General features: G+C 36.0%; 1 pseudogene; it reads left to right on the top strand.

Annotated features, from left to right (window-relative positions):
• The first annotated feature begins 1,891 nt into the window (after positions 1-1,891).
• Positions 1,892-6,000, top strand: part of LOC123241603 — a 130,911-nt pseudogene continuing 126,802 nt past the window's right edge.

The raw sequence follows: 6,000 nt of genomic DNA, 5'->3' as shown, positions 1-6,000 counted from the left end.
TTTATTTGAAAAACATTTATTTTATTTCCCTTCTATTTACATTAAATTACAAAGAAAGCAAAACAAAAGAAAACCTTTATAACAAAAATGCAGTCAAGACAAAAGTAAATTCACATATTGGTAATGCATACTGTTATAATAAAGGGTTATAGTAAGAGATGATGGCCTACAGGGGACAGATGCTAAAAAGAGATTCTGGAATGTTGAAGAAGATTATTGAGCTGGAACTCAGAAGCTGTTAGAGCCTCTCTCTTTGGGGGTTTGCTGACTGCAAGCACCTGGTAGTAGAGGTGCCAAATATCCTGGTGGAGTTCCTGTACCTCTCCTTTCTACTGAGACTGTTTCCCTTGGAAGATAATCTTTGAACCTGAAGCTGGCATGAACCAACATCCAGATATCTGCATCTGTTAGTAAGTGGAGGTCTGAATCCATCTGGACTTTGGACCTTTTCCTTGTGTCCCTGTCTTATCTGCCACAGACCAATATCTCTAATAACAATCAAGAGAGTTTTTGCTAGTGTAGGATAGCTAGATTTTAGGGTTTGGGGTTTTAAGTGAGAGATGAGAGGGAGATTATTGTAGTTTATCAACTCTCTGATGACCTTTATCATGAAGGTTTAGTTCCTGGGGTATTTAGCTAGTAAATAGTGGTAGAAATTCCCTTTTCCCCTATAAACCTCTCTTTGAGAATAAATTACAACTTCCAGTGACTTTTGCCTGTTCTATGACTGAGTGGTCTGTGTGCTGGATGCTAAACCACGCACTAGCATGGTCACAGCTGTGTGTTAGGCCTTTTCACCCACAGTGTATAAACCCTTGTTACTGGCCCAAAGAATCTAATCCCATCTCCCAAAACTACCCTATTAAAATACACATGCTCACACTCACACACATACACACACACATACACATACACACACACACACACACACACACACACACACACACACACACAAAATAAGCAAACAGCAACAAAAAAACAACTTTCCAGACTTTTATAGCATATCAAGATCCCTCTGGACTCAAGTTCTTATCCCCATTTACTCTGGGACTCAGTAGTCCTACTTCTCATTCTTTATCTTAGAAAATCAAAAGAAAAATGAAGTCCCAATTTGTACCTTTTCTAATTTCTATATTGAAAATAAATCTTTATGATAAACTTTTAACAATCCACTTTTGAGAGTTAATAGAAGCTTAACTCAGCAAAAAAGTTGAACTCATGCATTAAACGGAAAAGAAAAGCAAAATGAATTGGAAAACAGAGTTCAACAACACATTATTTACAGGAAACATAAAGGTTAAAACTAGGGGCTGAAGAAAAACCTATAATGCTTACAAATGAAGCAATTATGATCAATTCTTGACCAATCATGATTTCAGAAATATCATGACAAAGCATAACAGTCACTTTTTCATGGCAAAGGGGTACAGAATCAGAAATAGATTTCTGGAAATAGTCAATGTGACAATTTGTTTCATTTGACTAAGCTTATTTTTATAATGTTTTGATTTTATTTCCCTGTTTCATTTTATTTTTGAAACAGAGGGAGGGAGCTGATAGGAAGTGAAAGTTATGCTTAATTGAGAAAAAGTAAAATTAAGAGAAAGCTACATTAAAATAAAAATAAATATAATTTAAATTGATAAAATCCTCTAATGTTGAACTATTTGTCTAGACCAGTGATGGACAGACTTTTTTAAAGAGGGGGGCGAAGGAAAGGAAATGCTCATCTGTCAGTCTGTTTCTAAGGCAATTCTTTCCAAGTTTTATTGTATTGTATCTTACTCATTGTATTAGTCAGATTAGGAATAATGCCATGTGGCAGGATAGAACATTTCAGGGGGCCACATCTGGCCCATCACTTTTCTAGACCAAGGACTTGGTTATAGGCATGGTCTTCTCTGAAGCATCTGCTATGGATTCAGAAGCTGTAGCACCTGTAGAGGAAGTTACAATTTTGAATCTTTACAAGATTTTTCCCTGCCCCATGATTTTGGGGACTAGACAAAAACCAGGGCAGAAGACCTACAAGGGCTACTCTTCTGAAGAAATCCTGAAATCATTTGCCAATGGGGCAACTGTTACATCATTAGTGTTGGTAATAACAAAGAAAAGTAGACTCTTTCTCTATAAGAGTTTCTCCAGTTAATGATAGCTTTAAGAGACATTTAAGCTAGATACATCTTGAGCAATTATTTTGCCCTAACCTCTTTGGGAAAGTAGCCTAGGTTGTCTACACCTGAATCTTGAACTTATTTGCCCACTAGTGGACTCTTTCTATAAGGGTTTCTTCCCTTCATGATAGCAGATTCCTTCTAAAAAGAGATTTTCAAGCCATTCCCTAATTAATAATTGGGTAAGGGAAATGAATTGGCAATTTTCAGATAAAGAAATCAAAACTTTCAATACGCACATGAAAAAGTGTTCTAAATCTCTAATAATTAGAGAAATGCAAATCAAAATAACTCTGAGGTACGACTTCACACCTAGCATATTGGCTAACATGAAAGCAAATGAAAGTAATAAATGTGGGAGAGGATATGGCAAAATTGGGACATTAATGCATTGCTGGTGGAGTTGTGAATTGATCCAACCATTCTGGATTGCAATTTGGAACTATGTCCAAAGGGCTTTAAAAGATTGCCTGCCCTTTGACCCAGTCATATCACTGCTGGGTTTATACCTGTTGTGAGGAAGTTTTCTAAATTATTATTTAGGAGACCTAGCAGGCAGGGCTGGAGAATTCTAAATGGAATGAGGAAGCAGGAAGTGTGGCCTCTCTCTCTGAGACAGACTCCATGGTGGTTGGGACAAGTTGTAACTGATCCTGGGAGACCTCAGAGGAAGTGGAATTTGCACCCTGATTATCCAGAAGGAAGACTGTCATCTACTTGTGGGAGATTTTTGGTAGAGATTATTAATCCCAACCTGAGGTGCAGGTTAACTTGGGCTGGGTTAGCTCCCAGATCTACCCATATGAAGGAGTACAGCTAGTGGTCCTGGAAGAGCTGCAACATCACTGGAGTATGCCAGGACTCTGCTGTGAGGATTCCCACTTCAGTCCTCCTGCTATTCTCTGGGCCATGTCTTGCTTTAGTTCTCAGTTCAGTGTAGATAAATCCCTCTCCTGACCCTGTGGTTTACCCATAGTCTGGAGGTATAGAAACCCCTATTCCCATCCTTTAGACCATAGTTCCCTTACTTAAATTTGTTTACAAGCCCTCTTGTCATTTGCTTGCTGGTTTTCACAGATCCCTTGTCTAGGTGGGGCAGGGTGACATTTAGGGGCTAACTGTCACTCCTGTCAAAAGTCATTTCCCTTAACAGCTAAACCCAGTTTCCCTAACTTGTTTGGTCCCACCTACTGTCTATTCCTGTCTCCTACTCACCTTTCTGAACCCACATATAATATTTAAATTAACTCCCCTGTTTTCCCCATAAGAAACCCCAACGAGATCATAAGGAAAAAGACATGTACAAAAATATTTATAGCCACGTTCTTTTTGGTGGCAAAAATTTGAAAATGAGGGGATGCCCTTCGATTGGAGAATGGCTAATCAAATTGTGGTATCTGTTGGTGATGGAATACTATTGTGCTAAAAGAAATAATAAACTGGAGGAATTCCATGTGAACTGGAACAAGCTCCAGGACTTGATGCAGAGTGAAAGGAAAAGAACCAGGATAAACTTATATACAGAGAAAGATACAATGTGGCACAGTCCAATATAATGGACTTCTCTACTATCAGCAATGCAATGATCCAAGACATTTCTGAGGGACTTACGAGAAAGAACACTATCTGCATCCAGAGAAAGAAATGTGGGAGCAGAAACACAGAAAAAAAATTGCTTAATCACATGGGTCAATGGGGATATGATTGGGGCTGTAGACTCTAAATGATCATCCTAGTGCAAATGTTAATAATATGGAAATAAGTCTTGGTCAATAATACATGTAAAACCTAGCAGAATTGTGTGTTGGCTATGGGAGGCAGGTAGAGTCGTGAAGGGAAAGAATATGAATCATGTAACCATGGAAAAATTTCCTTAATCAAAAAAAATAAATAAAAAGAGATTTTTCCCCTTGATTCTGCTCGTTGTGTCCAATCAAGTAGCAGAGGCAACAATCTAGTTTACCCAGATAATATTAATGTCCAAAGTAATGCCCAGACACATGAAAATGCTGAAAATTATATACATGATGTATTTTATACAGTATATAGAGTACTGTATATGGAGTCAAGAACTCCTAAGTTCAAACCCTGTATCAGATACTTACTATCTATGTGACCCTGAGCAAGTCACATATCTCACATATCTCAGGATCAGTTTCCTCATCTATATATGAGGATAAGAATAGCCCCTATCTGGCAGGATCATTGTAAAGATGAAATAAATAGTATTTGAAGTACCTTGTAAACCTTAACCTCTAGATGAATGAGAAATAAATAACTTTAATATATCCCTTTATTCCTTGTAATGTCCTCAGGAAGTAAGGAATCTCTTACTGAAGTTAACTTAAACATTTTAAGCAATAGATACACTGCTTCAAAGAAACTCCACATATTCAATTTTTTAGATCATTCTGGCTTTGAGACAATATCCCCTGAGGTTTTTCTAAGTTGTAATTGAAACAAAGATGAAGGAAATATTCATTCTTGTGTTTCATGATACCACTCTATTCCTACATAGACTTGACCTACATATATCCTTTCGATCAGGGATGGGAAACATGCACATAAACTTTCTTTCATGAATTTTAAATTTTAGGTTTTCTATTTAATTCATTCTCAACTTAAAGCTCAGGTAGAATTATTTTCAGATTTTGAATACTAGGTTGGATTTTTTAATTCCCTGCTGGAAACAATTTCATTTAATCTCAATGAAAAACTTATTGAGCATCCAATATGGGCAATATGAAAACCCAGATCTAACTTCAAATGATGACATTTGGCCACAACTGAGAATTTTCTGCTCTGAAGGCAAAATGCAAAATGTTGTCTATTCTGTTTTAAGCAGAGACCATATCATAATATTTGAGAATAATTTCTCAAAGCAACTGTACTGAAAGAAACATAAGGTCTCTTGTCAGTTATCAGCATCATACAGTATTTAATATTATTGCATATTCATATTACATGCAATAATTTTAACAATCCTGTGATATATGATGGATAAGGAAAGAGAATATATTTGACTTAGCCTATGTTCACAGATGGTAAATTAAAAAAAATATTTCCAACTTGTAATGAAAACTTCTTGTTTTTTTGAGGTATAATGTGTATTACAATGCTGAGGGGCTAGTGAATTTTATTTTTGAACTAGTTAAAGGTTTTCTCTGACTCCTGGAACTATTCCACATGTTTTGATTAAACTCAACATTCATTAATATTTTGGGGTTAAAATCGCTAAAATTGGCTTGTGAAAAAAAGAGAAAAGAGAAAAGAAAAACTAAAAGTTAGCATTTCTTATAGAATGAAAATTAGGGCAAACATTTGCAAAGGCAAAAATACCAAAGAGAGTTATAGCAGGATTAATGGTTAAAATAACTTACAGATTTATCCTTGATATCCTTTAAGAGAGGCACCACACATATGGTTTAAGGTTTAGTATATGAGGTGTGACAATAATGTAAATGAGATTGCTTTTCATTTTATGTAACCACACCAGAGCTTACATCCCAAATGAAACTTGTCCTTCAAAACAGTCACCTGGTGAGGATGTGAACTTATTCAGCTGGTACTGTCCTTCTTCAAAATAGGTTTGGAACTCTTCTTTTCGAATTGCATCTTGACATTATTAATAACTACAATACTTTATCATGGATATCTTTAATAGTGGAAAATCTGTATCCTTTAAAGAAGATTTGATTTTTGAAAGCAGCTGAAAGTCATCTAAAGCCAATTCTAGTGAATAATGTGGGTAATCAATCTGAGAAATCTTGTTTCAGGTTAAAAATGAACCTCTGGTATAGGAAATAATGAGACTTCTTTTCTCATA

Source organism: Gracilinanus agilis, chromosome 3 (genome assembly GCF_016433145.1).
Source record: "Gracilinanus agilis isolate LMUSP501 chromosome 3, AgileGrace, whole genome shotgun sequence".
Classification (NCBI taxonomy): domain Eukaryota; kingdom Metazoa; phylum Chordata; class Mammalia; order Didelphimorphia; family Didelphidae; genus Gracilinanus; species Gracilinanus agilis.
This window is presented reverse-complemented; position numbering and strand designations above follow the sequence as displayed.